Below are 25184 nucleotides of genomic sequence, written 5' to 3'. Positions count from 1 at the left end.
TTGGTCGGCTCTGGTTTTGTTCGGTCAGGTCTGATTTGGTTTGGTCGGGTCTGGTTAGGTTTGAATCGGGTTGGATTTGGTCGGCTCTGGTTGTGTTCGGTTCGGTCTGGTTGGGTTTGGTCGGGATTGGTAGGGTTAGTCTGGTCTGGTTAGGCTGGTTAGATTTGGTTTTGGTTGACTGGTTGGGTTTAGTCAGGTCTGGTTAGGTTTGGTCGGATTGGATTTGGTTTTGGTCGACTGGTTGGATTTGGTCGGCTCTGGTTGTGTTCTGTCGTGTCTGATTGGGTTTGGTCGGGATTGGTTAGGTTGGTTGGGTTGGATTTGGTTTTGGTCGACTGGTTGGGTTTAGTCGGCTCTGGTTCTGTTAGGTCGGGTCTGATTGGGTTTGGTCAGGATTGGTTGAGTGGTCTGTTCGGATTTTGTTTTGGTTGACTGTTTGGGTTTAGTCGGCTCTGGTTCTGTTCGGTCGGGTCTCATTGGGTTTGGTCGGGATTGGTTGGGTTTAGTCGGGTCTGGTTAGGTTTGGTCGGGCTGGATTTGGTTTTGGTTGACTTGTTGGATTTGGTCGGCTCTGTTTCTGTTCGGTCGGGTCTGAATGGGTTTGGTTGGGTTGTCGGGTCTGGTTAGGTGTGGTCGGGTTGGATTTGGTTTTGGTCGAGTGGTTGGGTTTAGTCGGCTCTGGTTCTATTCGGTCGGGTCTGATTGGGTTTGGTCGGGATTGGTTGGGTTTGGTTGGGTCTGGTAAGGTTTGGTCGGGATTGGTTAGGTTTAGTCGGGTCTGGTTAGGTTTGGTCGGGTTGGATTTGGCTTTGGTCGACTGGTTGGATTTGGTCGGCTCTGCTTCTGTTCAGTCGGGTCTGATTGGGTTTGGTCGGGATTGGTTGGGTTTAGTCAGGTCTCGTTAGGTTGGTCGGGTTGGATTTGGTTTTGGTCGACTGGTTTGATTTGGTCGGCTCTGGTTCTGTTCGGTCGGGTCTGATTGGGTTTGGTCAGGATTGGTTGAGTGGTCGGTTCGAATTTTGTATTGGTCGACTGTTTGGGCTTAGTCGGCTCTCTTTCTGTTCGGTCGGGTCTGATTGGGTTTGGTCGGGTCTGATTGGATATGGTTGGGTTTAGTCGGGTCTGGTTAGGTTTGGATTTGGTTTTGGTCGACTGGTTGGATTTGGTAAGGTTAGGTTAGTTTAGGTTAGGTTAGTCATAGTTACACCCGCCGTTTACCCGCGTTTTTTGAATTTCTTCACGTTGACATTCAGAGCACATGGCAGAAATCACATTGCGTCAAGCACCGATCAAGGTTAGGTTAGGTTAGGTTTGTCATAGTTACTCCCGCCGTTTACCCGCGCTTTTTTGAATTTCTTCACCTTGACATTCAGAGCACTGGGAAGAAATCACATTGCGTCAAGCACCGATCAAGGTTAGGTTAGGTTAGGTTGGGTTAGGTTGGGTTGGGTAGGGTTGGGTAGGGTTAGGTTAGGTTAGGTTAGTCATAGTTACGCCCGCCGTTTACCCGCGCCTTTTTGAATATCTTCACGTTGACATTCAGAGCACATGGCAGAAATCACATTGCGTCAAGCACCGATCAAGGTTATTTTAGGTTAGGTTAGGTTAGTCATAGTTACTCCCGCCGTTTACCCGCGCTTTTTTGAATTTCTTCACGTTAACATTCAGAGCACTGGGAAGAAATCACATTGCGTCAAGCACCGATCAAGGTTAGGTTAGGTTAGGTTAGTCATAGTTACGCCCGCCGTTTACCCGCGCTTTTTTGAATTTCGTCATGTTGACATTCAGAGCACATGGCAGAAATCACATTGCGTCAAGCACCGATCAAGATTAGGTTAGGTTAGGTTAGGTTAGTCATAGTTACTCCCGCCGTTTACCCGCGTTTTTTGAATTTCTTCACGTTGACATTCAGAGCACTGGGAAGAAATCACATTGCGTCAAGCACCGATCAAGGTTAGATTGGGTTAGGTTAGGTTAGGTTGGGTTGGGTTGGGTTAGGTTGGGTTAGGTTAGGTTACGTTAGGTTTCGACCGCCTGGGGTTCTTTAACGTGCGCTGACAATACACAGCACACGGGCGCCTCCCTTTTCGCCTCCATCGAAAAGCGGCCGCCGAGGCCTGATTGGGTTTGATCGGGATTGGTTGGGTTTAGTCGGGTCTGGTTGGGTTTGGTCGGGTTGGATTTGGTTTTGGTCGACTGGTTGGATTTGGTCGGCTCTGGTTGTGTTCGGTCGGTCTGATTGGGTTTGGTTGGGTCTGGTAAGGTTTGGTCGGGATTGGTTAGGTTTTGTCGGGTCTGGTTAGGTTTGGTCGGGTTGGATTTGGCTTTGGTCGACTGGTTGGATTTGGTCGGCTCTGCTTCTGTTCGGGTCTGCTTAGGTTTAGTCGGGATTGGTTAGGTTTAGTCGGGTCTGGCTAGGTTGGTTGGGTTGGATTTGGTTTTGGTCGACTGGTTTGGTTTAGTCTGCTCTGGTTCTGTTCAGTCGGGTCTGATTAGGTTCGGTCGAGTTGGATTTGGTTTAGGTCGATTGGTTGGATTTGGTCGGCTCTGGTTCTGTTCAGTCGGATGTGATTGGGTTTGGTTTGGTCTGGTTAGGTTTGGTCGGGATTGGTTGGGGTTTGTTGGGTCTCGTTAGGTTTGGTTGGGTTGGATTTGGTTTTGGTTGACTGGATTTGGCTCTGGTTTTGTTCGGTCGGGTCTGATTTGGTGTGGTCGGGTCTGGTTAGGTTTTGATCGGGTTGGATTTGGTCGGCTCTGGTTGTTTTCGATTGGGTCTGATTGGGTTTGGTCGGGTATGGTTAGGTTTGGTTGGGATTGGTTAGGCTTTGTCTGGTCTGGTTAGGCTGGTTGGGTTGGATTTGGTTTTGGTTGACTGTTTGGGTTTAGTCCGCTCTGGTTCTGTTTGGTCTCGTCTGATTAGGTTTGGTCGGGATTAGTTGGGTTAAGTGAGGTCTGGTTAGGTTTGGTCAGGTTGGATTTGGTTTTGGTGGACTGGTTGGATTTGGTCGGCTCTGTTTGTATTGTTGGGTCTGATTGGGTTTGGTTGGGTCTGGTTAGGTTTGGTCGGGTCGGATCTGGTTTTGGTCCACTGGTTGGATTTGGTCAGCTTTGGTTTTGTTCGGTCGTGTCTGATTTGGTTTGGTCGGGTCTGGTTAGGTTTTGATCGGGTTGGGTTTGGTTGGCTCTGGTTGTGTTCGGTTTGGTCTGGTTGGGTTTGGTCGGGATTTGTAGGGTTAGTCTGGTCTGGTTAGGCTGGTTGGATTTGGTTTTAGTTGACTGGTTGGGTTTAGTCAGGTCTGGTTAGGTTTGGGCGGATTGGATTTGGTTTTGGTCGACTGGTTGGATTTGGTCGGCTCTGGTTTTGTTCGGTCAGGTCTGATTTGGTTTGGTCGGGTCTGGTTAGGTTTGAATCGGGTTGGATTTGGTCGGCTCTGGTTGTGTTCGGTTCGGTCTGGTTGGGTTTGGTCGGGATTGGTAGGGTTAGTCTGGTCTGGTTAGGCTGGTTAGATTTGGTTTTGGTTGACTGGTTGGGTTTAGTCAGGTCTGGTTAGGTTTGGTCGGATTGGATTTGGTTTTGGTCGACTGGTTGGATTTGGTCGGCTCTGGTTGTGTTCTGTCGTGTCTGATTGGGTTTGGTCGGGATTGGTTAGGTTGGTTGGGTTGGATTTGGTTTTGGTCGACTGGTTGGGTTTAGTCGGCTCTGGTTCTGTTAGGCCGGGTCTGATTGGGTTTGGTCAGGATTGGTTGAGTGGTCTGTTCGGATTTTGTTTTGGTTGACTGTTTGGGTTTAGTCGGCTCTGGTTCTGTTCGGTCGGGTCTCATTGGGTTTGGTCGGGATTGGTTGGGTTTAGTCGGGTCTGGTTAGGTTTGGTCCGGCTGGATTTGGTTTTGGTTGACTTGTTGGATTTGGTCGGCTCTGTTTCTGTTCGGTCGGGTCTGAATGGGTTTGGTTGGGTTGTCGGGTCTGGTTAGGTGTGGTCGGGTTGGATTTGGTTTTGGTCGAGTGGTTGGGTTTAGTCGGCTCTGGTTCTATTCGGTCGGGTCTGATTGGGTTTGGTCGGGATTGGTTGGGTTTGGTTGGGTCTGGTAAGGTTTGGTCGGGATTGGTTAGGTTTAGTCGGGTCTGGTTAGGTTTGGTCGGGTTGGATTTGGCTTTGGTCGACTGGTTGGATTTGGTCGGCTCTGCTTCTGTTCAGTCGGGTCTGATTGGGTTTGGTCGGGATTGGTTGGGTTTAGTCAGGTCTCGTTAGGTTGGTCGGGTTGGATTTGGTTTTGGTCGACTGGTTTGATTTGGTCAGCTCTGGTTCTGTTCGGTCGGGTCTGATTGGGTTTGGTCAGGATTGGTTGAGTGGTCGGTTCGAATTTTGTATTGGTCGACTGTTTGGGCTTAGTCGGCTCTCTTTCTGTTCGGTCGGGTCTGATTGGGTTTGGTCGGGTCTGATTGGATATGGTTGGGTTTAGTCGGGTCTGGTTAGGTTTGGATTTGGTTTTGGTCGACTGGTTGGATTTGGTAAGGTTAGGTTAGTTTAGGTTAGGTTAGTCATAGTTACACCCGCCGTTTACCCGCGTTTTTTGAATTTCTTCACGTTGACATTCAGAGCACATGGCAGAAATCACATTGCGTCAAGCACCGATCAAGGTTAGGTTAGGTTAGGTTTGTCATAGTTACTCCCGCCGTTTACCCGCGCTTTTTTGAATTTCTTCACCTTGACATTCAGAGCACTGGGAAGAAATCACATTGCGTCAAGCACCGATCAAGGTTAGGTTAGGTTAGGTTGGGTTAGGTTGGGTTGGGTAGGGTTGGGTAGGGTTAGGTTAGGTTAGGTTAGTCATAGTTACGCCCGCCGTTTACCCGCGCCTTTTTGAATATCTTCACGTTGACATTCAGAGCACATGGCAGAAATCACATTGCGTCAAGCACCGATCAAGGTTATTTTAGGTTAGGTTAGGTTAGTCATAGTTACTCCCGCCGTTTACCCGCGCTTTTTTGAATTTCTTCACGTTAACATTCAGAGCACTGGGAAGAAATCACATTGCGTCAAGCACCGATCAAGGTTAGGTTAGGTTAGGTTAGTCATAGTTACGCCCGCCGTTTACCCGCGCTTTTTTGAATTTCGTCATGTTGACATTCAGAGCACATGGCAGAAATCACATTGCGTCAAGCACCGATCAAGATTAGGTTAGGTTAGGTTAGGTTAGTCATAGTTACTCCCGCCGTTTACCCGCGTTTTTTGAATTTCTTCACGTTGACATTCAGAGCACTGGGAAGAAATCACATTGCGTCAAGCACCGATCAAGGTTAGATTGGGTTAGGTTAGGTTAGGTTGGGTTGGGTTGGGTTAGGTTGGGTTAGGTTAGGTTACGTTAGGTTTCGACCGCCTGGGGTTCTTTAACGTGCGCTGACAATACACGGCACACGGGCGCCTCCCTTTTCGCCTCCATCGAAAAGCGGCCGCCGAGGCCTGATTGGGTTTGATCGGGATTGGTTGGGTTTAGTCGGGTCTGGTTGGGTTTGGTCGGGTTGGATTTGGTTTTGGTCGACTGGTTGGATTTGGTCGGCTCTGGTTGTGTTCGGTCGGTCTGATTGGGTTTGGTTGGGTCTGGTAAGGTTTGGTCGGGATTGGTTAGGTTTTGTCGGGTCTGGTTAGGTTTGGTCGGGTTGGATTTGGCTTTGGTCGACTGGTTGGATTTGGTCGGCTCTGCTTCTGTTCGGGTCTGCTTAGGTTTAGTCGGGATTGGTTAGGTTTAGTCGGGTCTGGCTAGGTTGGTTGGGTTGGATTTGGTTTTGGTCGACTGGTTTGGTTTAGTCTGCTCTGGTTCTGTTCAGTCGGGTCTGATTAGGTTCGGTCGAGTTGGATTTGGTTTAGGTCGATTGGTTGGATTTGGTCGGCTCTGGTTCTGTTCAGTCGGATGTGATTGGGTTTGGTTTGGTCTGGTTAGGTTTGGTCGGGATTGGTTGGGGTTTGTTGGGTCTCGTTAGGTTTGGTTGGGTTGGATTTGGTTTTGGTTGACTGGATTTGGCTCTGGTTTTGTTCGGTCGGGTCTGATTTGGTGTGGTCGGGTCTGGTTAGGTTTTGATCGGGTTGGATTTGGTCGGCTCTGGTTGTTTTCGATTGGGTCTGATTGGGTTTGGTCGGGTATGGTTAGGTTTGGTTGGGATTGGTTAGGCTTTGTCTGGTCTGGTTAGGCTGGTTGGGTTGGATTTGGTTTTGGTTGACTGTTTGGGTTTAGTCCGCTCTGGTTCTGTTTGGTCTCGTCTGATTAGGTTTGGTCGGGATTAGTTGGGTTAAGTGAGGTCTGGTTAGGTTTGGTCAGGTTGGATTTGGTTTTGGTGGACTGGTTGGATTTGGTCGGCTCTGTTTGTATTGTTGGGTCTGATTGGGTTTGGTTGGGTCTGGTTAGGTTTGGTCGGGTCGGATCTGGTTTTGGTCCACTGGTTGGATTTGGTCAGCTTTGGTTTTGTTCGGTCGTGTCTGATTTGGTTTGGTCGGGTCTGGTTAGGTTTTGATCGGGTTGGGTTTGGTTGGCTCTGGTTGTGTTCGGTTTGGTCTGGTTGGGTTTGGTCGGGATTTGTAGGGTTAGTCTGGTCTGGTTAGGCTGGTTGGATTTGGTTTTAGTTGACTGGTTGGGTTTAGTCAGGTCTGGTTAGGTTTGGGCGGATTGGATTTGGTTTTGGTCGACTGGTTGGATTTGGTCGGCTCTGGTTTTGTTCGGTCAGGTCTGATTTGGTTTGGTCGGGTCTGGTTAGGTTTGAATCGGGTTGGATTTGGTCGGCTCTGGTTGTGTTCGGTTCGGTCTGGTTGGGTTTGGTCGGGATTGGTAGGGTTAGTCTGGTCTGGTTAGGCTGGTTAGATTTGGTTTTGGTTGACTGGTTGGGTTTAGTCAGGTCTGGTTAGGTTTGGTCGGATTGGATTTGGTTTTGGTCGACTGGTTGGATTTGGTCGGCTCTGGTTGTGTTCTGTCGTGTCTGATTGGGTTTGGTCGGGATTGGTTAGGTTGGTTGGGTTGGATTTGGTTTTGGTCGACTGGTTGGGTTTAGTCGGCTCTGGTTCTGTTAGGCCGGGTCTGATTGGGTTTGGTCAGGATTGGTTGAGTGGTCTGTTCGGATTTTGTTTTGGTTGACTGTTTGGGTTTAGTCGGCTCTGGTTCTGTTCGGTCGGGTCTCATTGGGTTTGGTCGGGATTGGTTGGGTTTAGTCGGGTCTGGTTAGGTTTGGTCCGGCTGGATTTGGTTTTGGTTGACTTGTTGGATTTGGTCGGCTCTGTTTCTGTTCGGTCGGGTCTGAATGGGTTTGGTTGGGTTGTCGGGTCTGGTTAGGTGTGGTCGGGTTGGATTTGGTTTTGGTCGAGTGGTTGGGTTTAGTCGGCTCTGGTTCTATTCGGTCGGGTCTGATTGGGTTTGGTCGGGATTGGTTGGGTTTGGTTGGGTCTGGTAAGGTTTGGTCGGGATTGGTTAGGTTTAGTCGGGTCTGGTTAGGTTTGGTCGGGTTGAATTTGGCTTTGGTCGACTGGTTGGATTTGGTCGGCTCTGCTTCTGTTCAGTCGGGTCTGATTGGGTTTGGTCGGGATTGGTTGGGTTTAGTCAGGTCTCGTTAGGTTGGTCGGGTTGGATTTGGTTTTGGTCGACTGGTTTGATTTGGTCAGCTCTGGTTCTGTTCGGTCGGGTCTGATTGGGTTTGGTCAGGATTGGTTGAGTGGTCGGTTCGAATTTTGTATTGGTCGACTGTTTGGGCTTAGTCGGCTCTCTTTCTGTTCGGTCGGGTCTGATTGGGTTTGGTCGGGTCTGATTGGATATGGTTGGGTTTAGTCGGGTCTGGTTAGGTTTGGATTTGGTTTTGGTCGACTGGTTGGATTTGGTAAGGTTAGGTTAGTTTAGGTTAGGTTAGTCATAGTCACACCCGCCGTTTACCCGCGTTTTTTGAATTTCTTCACGTTGACATTCAGAGCACATGGCAGAAATCACATTGCGTCAAGCACCGATCAAGGTTAGGTTAGGTTAGGTCTGTCATAGTTACTCCCGCCGTTTACCCGCGCTTTTTTGAATTTCTTCACCTTGACATTCAGAGCACTGGGAAGAAATCACATTGCGTCAAGCACCGATCAAGGTTAGGTTAGGTTGGGTTAGGTTGGGTTGGGTAGGGTTGGGTAGGGTTAGGTTAGGTTAGTCTTAGTTACTCCCGCCGTTTACCCGCGCTTTTTTGAATTTCTTCACCTTGACATTCAGAGCACTGGGAAGAAATCATATTGCGTCAAGCACCGATCAAGGTTAGGTTAGGTTGGGTTAGGTTGGGTTGGGTAGGGTTAGGTTAGGTTAGGTTAGTCATAGTTACGCCCGCCGTTTACCCGCGCTTTTTTGAATTTCTTCACGTTGACATTCAGAGCACTGGGAAGAAATCACATTGCGTCAAGCACCGATCAAGGTTAGGTTAGGTTAGGTTAGTCATAGTTACGCCCGCCGTTTACCCGCGCTTTTTTGAATTTCGTCATGTTGACATTCAGAGCACATGGCAGAAATCACATTGCGTCAAGCACCGATCAAGGTTAGGTTAGGTTAGGTTAGGTTAGTCATAGTTACTCCCGCCGTTTACCCGCGCTTTTTTGAATTTCATCACGTTGACATTCAGAGCACTGGGAAGAAATCACATTGCGTCAAGCACCGATCAAGGTTAGATTGGGTTAGGTTAGGTTAGGTTGGGTTGGGTTGGGTTAGGTTGGGTTAGGTTAGGTTACGTTAGGTTTCGACCGCCTGGGGTTCTTTAACGTGCGCTGACAATACACAGCACACGGGCGCCTCCCTTTTCGCCTCCATCGAAAAGCGGCCGCCGAGGCCTGATTGGGTTTGATCGGGATTGGTTGGGTTTAGTCGGGTCTGGTTGGGTTTGGTCGGGTTGGATTTGGTTTTGGTCGACTGGTTGGATTTGGTCGGCTCTGGTTGTGTTCGGTCGGGTCTGATTGGGTTTGGTTGGGTCTGGTAAGGTTTGGTCGGGATTGGTTAGGTTTTGTCGGGTCTGGTTAGGTTTGGTCGGGTTGGATTTGGCTTTGGTCGACTGGTTGGATTTGGTCGGCTCTGCTTCTGTTCGGGTCTGCTTAGGTTTAGTCGGGATTGGTTAGGTTTAGTCGGGTCTGGCTAGGTTGGTTGGGTTGGATTTGGTTTTGGTCGACTGGTTTGGTTTAGTCTGCTCTGGTTCTGTTCAGTCGGGTCTGATTAGGTTCGGTCGAGTTGGATTTGGTTTAGGTCGATTGGTTGGATTTGGTCGGCTCTGGTTCTGTTCAGTCGGATGTGATTGGGTTTGGTTTGGTCTGGTTAGGTTTGGTCGGGATTGGTTGGGGTTTGTTGGGTCTCGTTAGGTTTGGTTGGGTTGGATTTGGTTTTGGTTGACTGGATTTGGCTCTGGTTTTGTTCGGTCGGGTCTGATTTGGTGTGGTCGGGTCTGGTTAGGTTTTGATCGGGTTGGATTTGGTCGGCTCTGGTTGTTTTCGATTGGGTCTGATTGGGTTTGGTCGGGTATGGTTAGGTTTGGTTGGGATTGGTTAGGCTTTGTCTGGTCTGGTTAGGCTGGTTGGGTTGGATTTGGTTTTGGTTGACTGTTTGGGTTTAGTCCGCTCTGGTTCTGTTTGGTCTCGTCTGATTAGGTTTGGTCGGGATTAGTTGGGTTAAGTGAGGTCTGGTTAGGTTTGGTCAGGTTGGATTTGGTTTTGGTCGACTGGTTGGATTTGGTCGGCTCTGTTTGTATTGTTGGGTCTGATTGGGTTTGGTTGGGTCTGGTTAGGTTTGGTCGGGTCGGATCTGGTTTTGGTCCACTGGTTGGATTTGGTCAGCTTTGGTTTTGTTCGGTCGTGTCTGATTTGGTTTGGTCGGGTCTGGTTAGGTTTTGATCGGGTTGGGTTTGGTTGGCTCTGGTTGTGTTCGGTTTGGTCTGGTTGGGTTTGGTCGGGATTTGTAGGGTTAGTCTGGTCTGGTTAGGCTGGTTGGATTTGGTTTTAGTTGACTGGTTGGGTTTAGTCAGGTCTGGTTAGGTTTGGTCGGATTGGATTTGGTTTTGGTCGACTGGTTGGATTTGGTCGGCTCTGGTTTTGTTCGGTCAGGTCTGATTTGGTTTGGTCGGGTCTGGTTAGGTTTGAATCGGGTTGGATTTGGTCGGCTCTGGTTGTGTTCGGTTCGGTCTGGTTGGGTTTGGTCGGGATTGGTAGGGTTAGTCTGGTCTGGTTAGGCTGGTTAGATTTGGTTTTGGTTGACTGGTTGGGTTTAGTCAGGTCTGGTTAGGTTTGGTCGGATTGGATTTGGTTTTGGTCGACTGGTTGGATTTGGTCGGCTCTGGTTGTGTTCTGTCGTGTCTGATTGGGTTTGGTCGGGATTGGTTAGGTTGGTTGGGTTGGATTTGGTTTTGGTCGACTGGTTGGGTTTAGTCGGCTCTGGTTCTGTTAGGTCGGGTCTGATTGGGTTTGGTCAGGATTGGTTGAGTGGTCTGTTCGGATTTTGTTTTGGTTGACTGTTTGGGTTTAGTCGGCTCTGGTTCTGTTCGGTCGGGTCTCATTGGGTTTGGTCGGGATTGGTTGGGTTTAGTCGGGTCTGGTTAGGTTTGGTCGGGCTGGATTTGGTTTTGGTTGATTGTTGGATTTGGTCGGCTCTGTTTCTGTTCGGTCGGGTCTGAATGGGTTTGGTTGGGTTGTCGGGTCTGGTTAGGTGTGGTCGGGTTGGATTTGGTTTTGGTCGAGTGGTTGGGTTTAGTCGGCTCTGGTTCTATTCGGTCGGGTCTGATTGGGTTTGGTCGGGATTGGTTGGGTTTGGTTGGGTCTGGTAAGGTTTGGTCGGGATTGGTTAGGTTTAGTCGGGTCTGGTTAGGTTTGGTCGGGTTGGATTTGGCTTTGGTCGACTGGTTGGATTTGGTCGGCTCTGCTTCTGTTCAGTCGGGTCTGATTGGGTTTGGTCGGGATTGGTTGGGTTTAGTCAGGTCTCGTTAGGTTGGTCGGGTTGGATTTGGTTTTGGTCGACTGGTTTGATTTGGTCGGCTCTGGTTCTGTTCGGTCGGGTCTGATTGGGTTTGGTCAGGATTGGTTGAGTGGTCGGTTCGAATTTTGTATTGGTCGACTGTTTGGGCTTAGTCGGCTCTCTTTCTGTTCGGTCGGGTCTGATTGGGTTTGGTCGGGTCTGATTGGATATGGTTGGGTTTAGTCGGGTCTGGTTAGGTTTGGATTTGGTTTTGGTCGACTGGTTGGATTTGGTAAGGTTAGGTTAGTTTAGGTTAGGTTAGTCATAGTCACACCCGCCGTTTACCCGCGTTTTTTGAATTTCTTCACGTTGACATTCAGAGCACATGGCAGAAATCACATTGCGTCAAGCACCGATCAAGGTTAGGTTAGGTTAGGTTTGTCATAGTTACTCCCGCCGTTTACCCGCGCTTTTTTGAATTTCTTCACCTTGACATTCAGAGCACTGGGAAGAAATCACATTGCGTCAAGCACCGATCAAGGTTAGGTTAGGTTGGGTTAGGTTGGGTTGGGTAGGGTTGGGTAGGGTTAGGTTAGGTTAGTCTTAGTTACTCCCGCCGTTTACCCGCGCTTTTTTGAATTTCTTCACCTTGACATTCAGAGCACTGGGAAGAAATCATATTGCGTCAAGCACCGATCAAGGTTAGGTTAGGTTGGGTTAGGTTGGGTTGGGTAGGGTTAGGTTAGGTTAGGTTAGTCATAGTTACGCCCGCCGTTTACCCGCGCTTTTTTGAATTTCTTCACGTTGACATTCAGAGCACTGGGAAGAAATCACATTGCGTCAAGCACCGATCAAGGTTAGGTTAGGTTAGGTTAGTCATAGTTACGCCCGCCGTTTACCCGCGCTTTTTTGAATTTCGTCATGTTGACATTCAGAGCACATGGCAGAAATCACATTGCGTCAAGCACCGATCAAGGTTAGGTTAGGTTAGGTTAGGTTAGTCATAGTTACTCCCGCCGTTTACCCGCGCTTTTTTGAATTTCATCACGTTGACATTCAGAGCACTGGGAAGAAATCACATTGCGTCAAGCACCGATCAAGGTTAGATTGGGTTAGGTTAGGTTAGGTTGGGTTGGGTTGGGTTAGGTTGGGTTAGGTTAGGTTACGTTAGGTTTCGACCGCCTGGGGTTCTTTAACGTGCGCTGACAATACACAGCACACGGGCGCCTCCCTTTTCGCCTCCATCGAAAAGCGGCCGCCGAGGCCTGATTGGGTTTGATCGGGATTGGTTGGGTTTAGTCGGGTCTGGTTGGGTTTGGTCGGGTTGGATTTGGTTTTGGTCGACTGGTTGGATTTGGTCGGCTCTGGTTGTGTTCGGTCGGGTCTGATTGGGTTTGGTTGGGTCTGGTAAGGTTTGGTCGGGATTGGTTAGGTTTTGTCGGGTCTGGTTAGGTTTGGTCGGGTTGGATTTGGCTTTGGTCGACTGGTTGGATTTGGTCGGCTCTGCTTCTGTTCGGGTCTGCTTAGGTTTAGTCGGGATTGGTTAGGTTTAGTCGGGTCTGGCTAGGTTGGTTGGGTTGGATTTGGTTTTGGTCGACTGGTTTGGTTTAGTCTGCTCTGGTTCTGTTCAGTCGGGTCTGATTAGGTTCGGTCGAGTTGGATTTGGTTTAGGTCGATTGGTTGGATTTGGTCGGCTCTGGTTCTGTTCAGTCGGATGTGATTGGGTTTGGTTTGGTCTGGTTAGGTTTGGTCGGGATTGGTTGGTGTTTGTTGGGTCTCGTTAGGTTTGGTTGGGTTGGATTTGGTTTTGGTTGACTGGATTTGGCTCTGGTTTTGTTCGGTCGGGTCTGATTTGGTGTGGTCGGGTCTGGTTAGGTTTTGATCGGGTTGGATTTGGTCGGCTCTGGTTGTTTTCGATTGGGTCTGATTGGGTTTGGTCGGGTATGGTTAGGTTTGGTTGGGATTGGTTAGGCTTTGTCTGGTCTGGTTAGGCTGGTTGGGTTGGATTTGGTTTTGGTTGACTGTTTGGGTTTAGTCCGCTCTGGTTCTGTTTGGTCTCGTCTGATTAGGTTCGGTTGGGATTAGTTGGGTTAAGTGAGGTCTGGTTAGGTTTGGTCAGGTTGGATTTGGTTTTGGTCGACTGGTTGGATTTGGTCGGCTCTGTTTGTATTGTTGGGTCTGATTGGGTTTGGTTGGGTCTGGTTAGGTTTGGTCGGGTCGGATCTGGTTTTGGTCCACTGGTTGGATTTGGTCAGCTTTGGTTTTGTTCGGTCGTGTCTGATTTGGTTTGGTCGGGTCTGGTTAGGTTTTGATCGGGTTGGGTTTGGTTGGCTCTGGTTGTGTTCGGTTTGGTCTGGTTGGGTTTGGTCGGGATTTGTAGGGTTAGTCTGGTCTGGTTAGGCTGGTTGGATTTGGTTTTAGTTGACTGGTTGGGTTTAGTCAGGTCTGGTTAGGTTTGGTCGGATTGGATTTGGTTTTGGTCGACTGGTTGGATTTGGTCGGCTCTGGTTTTGTTCGGTCAGGTCTGATTTGGTTTGGTCGGGTCTGGTTAGGTTTGAATCGGGTTGGATTTGGTCGGCTCTGGTTGTGTTCGGTTCGGTCTGGTTGGGTTTGGTCGGGATTGGTAGGGTTAGTCTGGTCTGGTTAGGCTGGTTAGATTTGGTTTTGGTTGACTGGTTGGGTTTAGTCAGGTCTGGTTAGGTTTGGTCGGATTGGATTTGGTTTTGGTCGACTGGTTGGATTTGGTCGGCTCTGGTTGTGTTCTGTCGTGTCTGATTGGGTTTGGTCGGGATTGGTTAGGTTGGTTGGGTTGGATTTGGTTTTGGTCGACTGGTTGGGTTTAGTCGGCTCTGGTTCTGTTAGGTCGGGTCTGATTGGGTTTGGTCAGGATTGGTTGAGTGGTCTGTTCGGATTTTGTTTTGGTTGACTGTTTGGGTTTAGTCGGCTCTGGTTCTGTTCGGTCGGGTCTCATTGGGTTTGGTCGGGATTGGTTGGGTTTAGTCGGGTCTGGTTAGGTTTGGTCGGGCTGGATTTGGTTTTGGTTGACTTGTTGGATTTGGTCGGCTCTGTTTCTGTTCGGTCGGGTCTGAATGGGTTTGGTTGGGTTGTCGGGTCTGGTTAGGTGTGGTCGGGTTGGATTTGGTTTTGGTCGAGTGGTTGGGTTTAGTCGGCTCTGGTTCTATTCGGTCGGGTCTGATTGGGTTTGGTCGGGATTGGTTGGGTTTGGTTGGGTCTGGTAAGGTTTGGTCGGGATTGGTTAGGTTTAGTCGGGTCTGGTTAGGTTTGGTCGGGTTGGATTTGGCTTTGGTCGACTGGTTGGATTTGGTCGGCTCTGCTTCTGTTCAGTCGGGTCTGATTGGGTTTGGTCGGGATTGGTTGGGTTTAGTCAGGTCTCGTTAGGTTGGTCGGGTTGGATTTGGTTTTGGTCGACTGGTTTGATTTGGTCGGCTCTGGTTCTGTTCGGTCGGGTCTGATTGGGTTTGGTCAGGATTGGTTGAGTGGTCGGTTCGAATTTTGTATTGGTCGACTGTTTGGGCTTAGTCGGCTCTCTTTCTGTTCGGTCGGGTCTGATTGGGTTTGGTCGGGTCTGATTGGATATGGTTGGGTTTAGTCGGGTCTGGTTAGGTTTGGATTTGGTTTTGGTCGACTGGTTGGATTTGGTAAGGTTAGGTTAGGTTAGTCATAGTTACACCCGCCGTTTACCCGCGTTTTTTGAATTTCTTCACGTTGACATTCAGAGCACATGGCAGAAATCACATTGCGTCAAGCACCGATCAAGGTTAGGTTAGGTTAGGTTTGTCATAGTTACTCCCGCCGTTTACCCGCGCTTTTTTGAATTTCTTCACCTTGACATTCAGAGCACTGGGAAGAAATCACATTGCGTCAAGCACCGATCAAGGTTAGGTTAGGTTGGGTTAGGTTGGGTTGGGTAGGGTTGGGTAGGGTTGGGTAGGGTTAGGTTAGGTTAGTCTTAGTTACGCCCGCCGTTTACCCGCGCCTTTTTGAATATCTTCACGTTGACATTCAGAGCACATGGCAGAAATCACATTGCGTCAAGCACCGATCAAGGTTATTTTAGGTTAGGTTAAATTAGTCATAGTTACTCCCGCCGTTTACCCGCGCTTTTTTGAATTTCTTCACCTTGACATTCAGAGCAATGGGAAGAAATCACATTGCGTCAAGCACCGATCAAGGTTAGGTTAGGTTGGGTTAGGTTGGGTTGGGTAGGGTTAGGTTAGGTTAGGTTAGTCATAGTTACGCCCGCCGTTTACCCGCGCTTTTTTTAATTTCTTCACGTTGACATTCAGAGCACTGGGAAGAAATCACATTGCGTCAAGCACCGATCAAGGTTAGGTTAGGTTAGGTTAGTCATAGTTACGCCCGCCGTTTACCCGCGCTTTTTTGAATTTCGTCATGTTGACATTCAGAGCACATGGCAGAAATCACATTGCGTCAAGCACCGATCAAGGTTAGGTTAGGTTAGGTTAGGTTAGTCATAGTTACTCCCGCCGTTTACCCGCGCTTTTTTGAATTTCTTCACGTTGACATTCAGAGCACTGGGAAGAAATCACATTGCGTCAAGCACCGATCAAGGTTAGGTTGGGTTAGGTTAGGTTAGGTTGGGTTGGGTTGGGTTAGGTTGGGTTAGGTTAGGTTACGTTAGGTTTCGACCACCTGGGGTTCTTTAACGTGCGCTGACAATACACAGCACACGGGCGCCTTGCTCTTTGCCTCCATCGAAAAGCGGCCGCCGAGGCCTGATTGGGTTTGATCGGGATTGGTTGGGTTTAGTCGGGTCTGGTTGGGTTTGGTCGGGTTGGATTTGGTTTTGGTCGACTGGTTGGATTTGGTCGGCTCTGGTTGTGTTCGGTCGGGTCTGATTGGGTTTGGTTGGGTCTGGTAAGGTTTGGTCGGGATTGGTTAGGTTTTGTCGGGTCTGGTTAGGTTTGGTCGGGTTGGATTTGGTATTGGTCGACTGGTTGGATTTGGTCGGCTCTGCTTCTGTTCGGGTCTGCTTAGGTTTGGTCGGGATTGGTTAGGTTTAGTCGGGTCTGGCTAGGTTGGTTGGGTTGGATTTGGTTTTGGTCGACTGGTTTGGTTTAGTCTGCTCTGGTTCTGTTCAGTCGGGTCTGATTAGGTTCGGTCGAGTTGGATTTGGTTTAGGTCGATTGGTTGGATTTGGTCGGCTCTGGTTCTGTTCAGTCGGATGTGATTGGGTTTGGTTTGGTCTGGTTAGGTTTGGTCGGGATTGGTTGGGGTTTGTTGGGTCTCGTTAGGTTTGGTTGGGTTGGATTTGGTTTTGGTCGACTGGATTTGGCTCTGGTTTTGTTCGGTCGGGTCTGATTTGGTGTGGTCGGGTCTGGTTAGGTTTTGATCGGGTTGGATTTGGTCGGCTCTGGTTGTGTTTGGTCGGGTCTGATTGGGTTTGGTCGGGATTCGTTAGGATTAGTCTGGTGTTGTTAGTTTTAGTCGGGTTGGTTTTGGTTGACTGGTTGGATTTCGTCGGCTCTGGTTCTGTTCAGTCGAGTCTGATTGGATTGGATCGGTATTGGTTGGGTTTGGTCGGGTTGTGTTTGATCGGGTCTGATTGGGTTTGGCTGGGTCTGGTTAGGTTTGGTCCGGATTGGTTAGGCTTCGTCGAGTCTGGTTAGGTTTTGATCGGGTTGGATTTGGTTTTGGTCGACTGGTTGGATTTGGTCGGCTCTAGTTGTGTTCAGTCGCGTCTGATTGGGTTTGGTCAGAATTGGTTAGGCTTATTCGGGTCTGGTTAGGATTTGAATGGGTATTGGTCGACTGGTTGGATTTGGTCGGCTCTGCTTGTGTTTGGTCGGGTCTGACTGGGTTTGGTCGGGTCTGGTTAGGTTTGGTCGAGATTGGTTAGATTTAGTCGGGTCTGGTTAGGTTTTGTTGGGTTAGATTTGGTTTTGGTCGACTGGTTAGATTTGGTCGGCTCTGGTTGTGTTTGGTCGGGTCTGATTGGGTTTGGTCAGGATTTGTTAGGCTTATTCGGGTCTGGTTAGGTTTTGATCGGGTTTTGGTCGACTGGTTGGATTTGGTCTGTTCTGGTTGTGTTCGGTCGGGTCTGTTAGGGTTTGGTTGGGTCTGGTTAGGTTCGGTCGGGATTGGTTAGGTTTAGTCGGGTCTGGTTGGTTTGGATTTGGTTTAGGTCGACTGGTTGGGTTTAGTCGGCTCTGGTTCTGTTCGGTCGGGTATGATTGGGTTTGGTCGGGATTGGTTGGGTTTAGTCAGGACTGGTTAGGTTTAGTCGGGTCTGGTTAGGTTGGTTGGGTTGGATTTGATTTTGGTCGACTGGGTGGGTTTAGTCGTCTCTGGTTCTGTTCGGTCGGGTCTGATTGGGTTTTGTTGGGATTGGTTGGGTTTAGTCAGGACTGGTAGATTTGGTTGGCTTGGATTTGGTTTTGGTCGACTGGTTGAATTCGGTCGGCTCTGGTTCTGTTCTGTCGTGTCTGATTGGATTTGGTCGGTATTGGTTGGGTTTGGTTTGGCTGGATTTAGTTGGCTCTGGTTGTGTTCGGTCGGGTCTGATTGGGTTTAGTCAGGTCTGGTTAGGTTTGATCGGGATTGGTTAGGTTTTGTCTGGTCTGGTTAGGTTTTGATCGGGTTGGATTTGGTTTTGGTCGACTGGTTAGATTTGGTTAGCTCTGGTTGTGTTCGGTCAGGTCTGATTGGGTTTGGTCAGGATTGGTTAGGCTTATTCGGGTCTGGTTAGGTTTTGATTGGGTTTTGGTCGGCTGGTTGGATTTCGTCTGCTCAGGTTGTGTTTTGTCGGGTCTGATAGGGTTTGGTCGGGTCGTGTTAGGTTTGGTCGGGATTGGTTAGGTTTAGTTGGGTCTGGTTGGGTTGGATTTGGTTTTGATTAACTGGTTGGGTTTAGTCGGCTCTGGTTCTGTTCGGTCGGTTCTGATTGGGTTTGGTCGGGACTGGTTGGGTTTTGTCAGGTTTGGTTAGGTTTGGTCGACTGGCTGTATTTGGTCGGCTCTGGTAGTGTTCGGTCGGGTCTGATTGGGTTTGATCGGGTCTGGTTAGGTTTGGTCGGGATTGGTTAGGCTGTCGGGTCTGGTTAGGTTTTATTGGGTTAGATTTGGTTTTGGTCGACTGGTTAGATTTGGTTAGCTCTGGTTGTGTTCGGTCGGGTCTGATTGGGTTTGGTCAGGATTGGTTAGGCTTATTCGGGTCTGGTTAGGTTTTGATTAACTGGTTGGGTTTAGTCGGCTCTGGTTCTGTTCGGTCGGATCTGTTTGGGTTCGGTTGGGTTTAGCCGAGTGGTTAGGTTTGGTCGGGTTGGATTTGGTCGACTATTTGGATTTGGTTGGCTCTTGTGTTTGGTTGGGTTTGGTCGGGTCTGGTTAGGTTTTGATCGGGTTGGATTTGGTTTTGGTTGACTGGTTGGATTTGGTCGTCTCTGGTTGTGATCGGTAGGGTCTGATTGAGTTTGGTTGGGTCTGGTTAGGTTTGGTTGGGTTTAGTCGGGTCTGGTTAGATTTGGTCGGCTCTGGTTATGTTCGGTCGGGTCTGTTTGGGTTTGGTCGGTATTAGTCTGGTCTGGTTAGGTTTGGTCGGGTTGGATTTGGTTTTCGTCGACTGGTTGGATTTAGTGCGCTCTGGTTGTGTTTGGTTGGGTTTGGTCGCATCTGGTTAGGATTGGTCGGGATTGGCTAGGCTTAGTCGGGTCTGGTTAGGTTTTGATCGGGTTGGATTTGGCTTTGGTCGACTGGTTGGATTTGGTCGGCTCTGGTTCTGTTCGGTCTGGTCTAATTGGGTTTGGTCGGGATTGGTTGGGTTTTTGTCGGGTCTGGTTAGGTTTGGTCGGGTCTGGTTGTGTGCGGTCGGGTCTGATTGGGTTTGGTTGGGATTCGTTAAGTTTAGTCTGGTCTGGTTAGGTTTGGTTGGGTTGGTTTTGGTTGACTGGTTGGATTTCGTCGGCTCTGGTTCTGTTCAGTCGAGTCTAATTGGATTTGGTCGGTATTGGTTGGATTTGGTTGGCTCTAGTTGTGTTTGATCGGGTTTGGTTGGGTCTGGTTAGGTTTGGTCCGGATTGGTTAGGCTTCATGGAGTCTGGTTAGGTTTTGATTGGGTTGGATTTGGTTTTGGTCGACTGGTTGGATTTGGTCGGCTCTACTTGTGTTCGGTCGGTTCTGATCTGGTTCTGTTTGGTCGGGTCTGATTGGGTTTTGTCGGGATTAGTCAAGTCTGGTTAGGTTTGGTCGGGTTGGATTTGGTTTTCGTCGACTGGTTGAATTTGGTCGGGTCTGGTTATGTTGGTTGGGATTGGTTAGGCTTAGTCGGGTCTGGTTAGATTTTGATCGGTTTGGATTTGGTTTTGGGCGACTGGTTGGATTCGGTCGGCTCTGGTTCTAATCGGTCGGGTCTGACCAGGTTTGGTCGGGATATGTTGGGTTTAGTCTGGTTAGGTTTGGTGGGGCTCGATTTGGTTTTGGTTGACTGGTTACAGTTGGTCGGCTCTGGTTGTGATCGGTAGGGTCTGATTGAGTTTGGTTGGGTTAGGTTAGGTTAGGTTAGGTTGGGTTGGGTTGGGTTGGGTTAGGTTAGGTTGGGTTGGGTTGGGTTGGGTTAGGTTAGGTTAGGTTAGGTTGGGTTGGGTTAGGTTAGGTTGGGTTGGGTTGGGTTGGGTTAGGTTAGGTTAGGTTGTGTTCTGTCGTGTCTGATTGGGTTTGGTCGGGATTGGTTTGGTTTGTTGGGTTGGATTTGGTTTTGGTCAACTGGTTGGGTTTAGTCGGCTCTGGTTCTGTTAGGCTGGGTCTGATTGGGTTTGGTCAGGATTGGTTGAGCGGTCTGTTCGGATTTTGTTTTGGTCGACTGTTTGGGTTTAGTCGGCTCTGGTTCTGTTCGGTCGGGTCTCATTGGGTTTGGTCTGGATTGGTGGGGTTTAGTCGGGTCTGGTTAGGTTTGGTCGGGCTGGATTTGGTTTTGGTTGACTTGTTGGATTTGGTCGGCTCTGCTTCTGTTCGGTCGGGTCTGAATGGGTTTGGTTGGGTTGTCGGGTCTGGTTAGGTGTGGTCGGGTTGGATTTGGTTTTGGTCGACTGGTTGGATTTGGTCGGCTCTGGTTGCATTCGGTCGGGTCTGATTGGGTTTGGTCGGGATTGGTTGAGTTTGGTCGGTTCGGATTTGGTTTTGGTCGAGTGGTTGGGTTTAGTCGGCTCTGGTTTTATTCGGTTGGGTCTGATTGGGTTTGGTCGGGATTGGTTGGGTTTGGTTGGGTCTGGTAAGGTTTGGTCGGGATTGGTTAGGTTTAGTCGGGTCTGGTTAGGTTTGGTCGGGTTGGATTTGGCTTTGGTCGACTGGTTGGATTTGGTCGGCTCTGCTTCTGTTTGGTCGGGTCTGATTGGGTTTGGTCGGGATTGGTTGGGTTTAGTCAGGTCTCGTTAGGTTGGTCGGGTTGGATTTGGTTTTGGTCGACTGGTTTGATTTGGTCGGCTCTGGTTTTGTTCGGTCGGGTCTGATTTGGTTTGGTCGGGTCTGGTTAGGTTTTGATCGGGTTGGATTTGGTCGGCTCTGGTTTTGTTCGGTCGGGTCTCATTGGGTTTGGTCGGGTCTGGTTAGGTTTTATCGGGTTGGATTTGGTCGGCTCTGGTTGTTTTCGGTCGGGTCTCATTGGGTTTGGTCGGGATTGGTTAGGCTTAGTCGGGTCTGGTTAGGTTTTGTTTGGGTTGGATTTGGTCGGCTCTGGTTGTGTTCGGTTCGGTCTGGTTGGCTTTGGTCGGGATTGGCAGGGTTAGTCTGGTCTGGCTAGGCTAGTTGGATTTGGTTTTGGTTGACTGGTTGGGTTTAGTCAGGTCTGGTTAGGTTTCGTCGGGTTGGATTTGGTTTTGGTCGACTGGTTGGATTTGGTCGGCTCTTGGTGTGTTCGGTCGGGTCTGACTGGGTTTATTCGGGATGTGTTAGGTGTTGGTCGACTGGTTGGGTTTAGTCAGCTCTGGTTCTGTTCGGTCGGGTCTGATTGGGTTTGGTCAGGATTGGTTGAGTGGTCGGTTCGAATTTTGTATTGGTCGACTGTTTGGGCTTAGTCGGCTCTGGTTCTGTTCGGTCGGGTCTGATTGGGTTTGGTCGGGTCTGATTGGATATGGTTGGGTTTAGTCGGGTCTGGTTAGGTTTGGATTTGGTTTTGGTCGACTGGTTGGATTTGGTAAGGTTAGGTTAGTTTAGGTTAGGTTAGTCATAGTTACACCCGCCGTTTACCCGCGTTTTTTGAATTTCTTCACGTTGACATTCAGAGCACATGGCAGAAATCACATTGCGTCAAGCACCGATCAAGGTTAGGTTAGGTTAGGTTTGTCATAGTTACTCCCGCCGTTTACCCGCGCTTTTTTGAATTTCTTCACCTTGACATTCAGAGCACTGGGAAGAAATCACATTGCGTCAAGCACCGATCAAGGTTAGGTTAGGTTAGGTTGGGTTAGGTTGGGTTGGGTAGGGTTGGGTAGGGTTAGGTTAGGTTAGGTTAGTCATAGTTACGCCCGCCGTTTACCCGCGCCTTTTTGAATATCTTCACGTTGACATTCAGAGCACATGGCAGAAATCACATTGCGTCAAGCACCGATCAAGGTTATTTTAGGTTAGGTTAGGTTAGTCATAGTTACTCCCGCCGTTTACCCGCGCTTTTTTGAATTTCTTCACGTTGACATTCAGAGCACTGGGAAGAAATCACATTGCGTCAAGCACCGATCAAGGTTAGGTTAGGTTAGGTTAGTCATAGTTACGCCCGCCGTTTACCCGCGCTTTTTTGAATTTCGTCATGTTGACATTCAGAGCACATGGCAGAAATCACATTGCGTCAAGCACCGATCAAGGTTAGGTTAGGTTAGGTTAGGTTAGTCATAGTTACTCCCGCCGTTTACCCGCGCTTTTTTGAATTTCTTCACGTTGACATTCAGAGCACTGGGAAGAAATCACATTGCGTCAAGCACCGATCAAGGTTAGATTGGGTTAGGTTAGGTTAGGTTGGGTTGGGTTGGGTTAGGTTGGGTTAGGTTAGGTTACGTTAGGTTTCGACCGCCTGGGGTTCTTTAACGTGCGCTGACAATACACAGCACACGGGCGCCTCCCTTTTCGCCTCCATCGAAAAGCGGCCGCCGAGGCCTGATTGGGTTTGATCGGGATTGGTTGGGTTTAGTCGGGTCTGGTTGGGTTTGGTCGGGTTGGATTTGGTTTTGGTCGACTGGTTGGATTTGGTCGGCTCTGGTTGTGTTCGGTCGGGTCTGATTGGGTTTGGTTGGGTCTGGTAAGGTTTGGTCGGGATTGGTTAGGTTTTGTCGGGTCTGGTTAGGTTTGGTCGGGTTGGATTTGGCTTTGGTCGACTGGTTGGATTTGGTCGGCTCTGCTTCTGTTCGGGTCTGCTTAGGTTTAGTCGGGATTGGTTAGGTTTAGTCGGGTCTGGCTAGGTTGGTTGGGTTGGATTTGGTTTTGGTCGACTGGTTTGGTTTAGTCTGCTCTGGTTCTGTTCAGTCGGGTCTGATTAGGTTCGGTCGAGTTGGATTTGGTTTAGGTCGATTGGTTGGATTTGGTCGGCTTTGGTTCTGTTCAGTCGGATGTGATTGGGTTTGGTTTGGTCTGGTTAGGTTTGGTCGGGATTGGTTGGGGTTTGTTGGGTCTCGTTAGGTTTGGTTGGGTTGGATTTGGTTTTGGTTGACTGGATTTGGCTCTGGTTTTGTTCGGTCGGGTCTGATTTGGTGTGGTCGGGTCTGGTTAGGTTTTGATCGGGTTGGAATTGGTCGGCTCTGGTTGTTTTCGATTGGGTCTGATTGGGTTTGGTCGGGTATGGTTAGGTTTGGTTGGGATTGGTTAGGCTTTGTCTGGTCTGGTTAGGCTGGTTGGGTTGGATTTGGTTTTGGTTGACTGTTTGGGTTTAGTCCGCTCTGGTTCTGTTTGGTCTCGTCTGATTAGGTTTGGTCGGGATTAGTTGGGTTAAGTGAGGTCTGGTTAGGTTTGGTCAGGTTGGATTTGGTTTTGGTCGACTGGTTGGATTTGGTCGGCTCTGTTTGTATTGTTGGGTCTGATTGGGTTTGGTTGGGTCTGGTTAGGTTTGGTCGGGTCGGATCTGGTTTTGGTCCACTGGTTGGATTTGGTCAGCTTTGGTTTTGTTCGGTCGTGTCTGATTTGGTTTGGTCGGGTCTGGTTAGGTTTTGATCGGGTTGGGTTTGGTTGGCTCTGGTTGTGTTCGGTTTGGTCTGGTTGGGTTTGGTCGGGATTTGTAGGGTTAGTCTGGTCTGGTTAGGCTGGTTGGATTTGGTTTTAGTTGACTGGTTGGGTTTAGTCAGGTCTGGTTAGGTTTGGTCGGATTGGATTTGGTTTTGGTCGACTGGTTGGATTTGGTCGGCTCTGGTTTTGTTCGGTCAGGTCTGATTTGGTTTGGTCGGGTCTGGTTAGGTTTGAATCGGGTTGGATTTGGTCGGCTCTGGTTGTGTTCGGTTCGGTCTGGTTGGGTTTGGTCGGGATTGGTAGGGTTAGTCTGGTCTGGTTAGGCTGGTTAGATTTGGTTTTGGTTGACTGGTTGGGTTTAGTCAGGTCTGGTTAGGTTTGGTCGGATTGGATTTGGTTTTGGTCGACTGGTTGGATTTGGTCGGCTCTGGTTGTGTTCTGTCGTGTCTGATTGGGTTTGGTCGGGATTGGTTAGGTTGGTTGGGTTGGATTTGGTTTTGGTCGACTGGTTGGGTTTAGTCGGCTCTGGTTCTGTTAGGTCGGGTCTGATTGGGTTTGGTCAGGATTGGTTGAGTGGTCTGTTCGGATTTTGTTTTGGTTGACTGTTTGGGTTTAGTCGGCTCTGGTTCTGTTCGGTCGGGTCTCATTGGGTTTGGTCGGGATTGGTTGGGTTTAGTCGGGTCTGGTTAGGTTTGGTCGGGCTGGATTTGGTTTTGGTTGACTTGTTGGATTTGGTCGGCTCTGTTTCTGTTCGGTCGGGTCTGAATGGGTTTGGTTGGGTTGTCGGGTCTGGTTAGGTGTGGTCGGGTTGGATTTGGTTTTGGTCGAGTGGTTGGGTTTAGTCGGCTCTGGTTCTATTCGGTCGGGTCTGATTGGGTTTGGTCGGGATTGGTTGGGTTTGGTTGGGTCTGATTGGGTTTGGTCGGGATTGGTTGGGTTTAGTCAGGTCTCGTTAGGTTGGTCGGGTTGGATTTGGTTTTGGTCGACTGGTTTGATTTGGTCGGCTCTGGTTCTGTTCGGTCGGGTCTGATTGGGTTTGGTCAGGATTGGTTGAGTGGTCGGTTCGAATTTTGTATTGGTCGACTGTTTGGGCTTAGTCGGCTCTCTTTCTGTTCGGTCGGGTCTGATTGGGTTTGGTCGGGTCTGATTGGATATGGTTGGGTTTAGTCGGGTCTGGTTAGGTTTGGATTTGGTTTTGGTCGACTGGTTGGATTTGGTAAGGTTAGGTTAGTTTAGGTTAGGTTAGTCATAGTTACACCCGCCGTTTACCCGCGTTTTTTGAATTTCTTCACGTTGACATTCAGAGCACATGGCAGAAATCACATTGCGTCAAGCACCGATCAAGGTTAGGTTAGGTTAGGTTTGTCATAGTTACTCCCGCCGTTTACCCGCGCTTTTTTGAATTTCTTCACCTTGACATTCAGAGCACTGGGAAGAAATCACATTGCGTCAAGCACCGATCAAGGTTAGGTTAGGTTAGGTTGGGTTAGGTTGGGTTGGGTAGGGTTGGGTAGGGTTAGGTTAGGTTAGGTTAGTCATAGTTACGCCCGCCGTTTACCCGCGCCTTTTTGAATATCTTCACGTTGACATTCAGAGCACATGGCAGAAATCACATTGCGTCAAGCACCGATCAAGGTTATTTTAGGTTAGGTTAGGTTAGTCATAGTTACTCCCGCCGTTTACCCGCGCTTTTTTGAATTTCTTCACGTTGACATTCAGAGCACTGGGAAGAAATCACATTGCGTCAAGCACCGATCAAGGTTAGGTTAGGTTAGGTTAGTCATAGTTACGCCCGCCGTTTACCCGCGCTTTTTTGAATTTCGTCATGTTGACATTCAGAGCACATGGCAGAAATCACATTGCGTCAAGCACCGATCAAGATTAGGTTAGGTTAGGTTAGGTTAGTCATAGTTACTCCCGCCGTTTACCCGCGTTTTTTGAATTTCTTCACGTTGACATTCAGAGCACTGGGAAGAAATCACATTGCGTCAAGCACCGATCAAGGTTAGATTGGGTTAGGTTAGGTTAGGTTGGGTTGGGTTGGGTTAGGTTGGGTTAGGTTAGGTTACGTTAGGT

The 25184-nt window shown here is 49.1% G+C and overlaps 1 pseudogene; it reads right to left on the bottom strand.

The window, feature by feature from the left end:
- The window catches only part of LOC146207067 (uncharacterized), a 189625-nt pseudogene that overhangs the window by 92126 nt on the left and 72315 nt on the right, over positions 1-25184 (bottom strand).

This window comes from Amblyomma maculatum, chromosome 1 (assembly GCF_055883805.1).
Source record: "Amblyomma maculatum isolate TAMU_Amacu chromosome 1, ASM5588380v1, whole genome shotgun sequence".
Lineage (NCBI taxonomy): Eukaryota > Metazoa > Arthropoda > Arachnida > Ixodida > Ixodidae > Amblyomma > Amblyomma maculatum.
The sequence above is the reverse complement of the archived record's forward strand: the minus strand, read 5'-3'. Positions and strand labels throughout refer to the sequence as shown.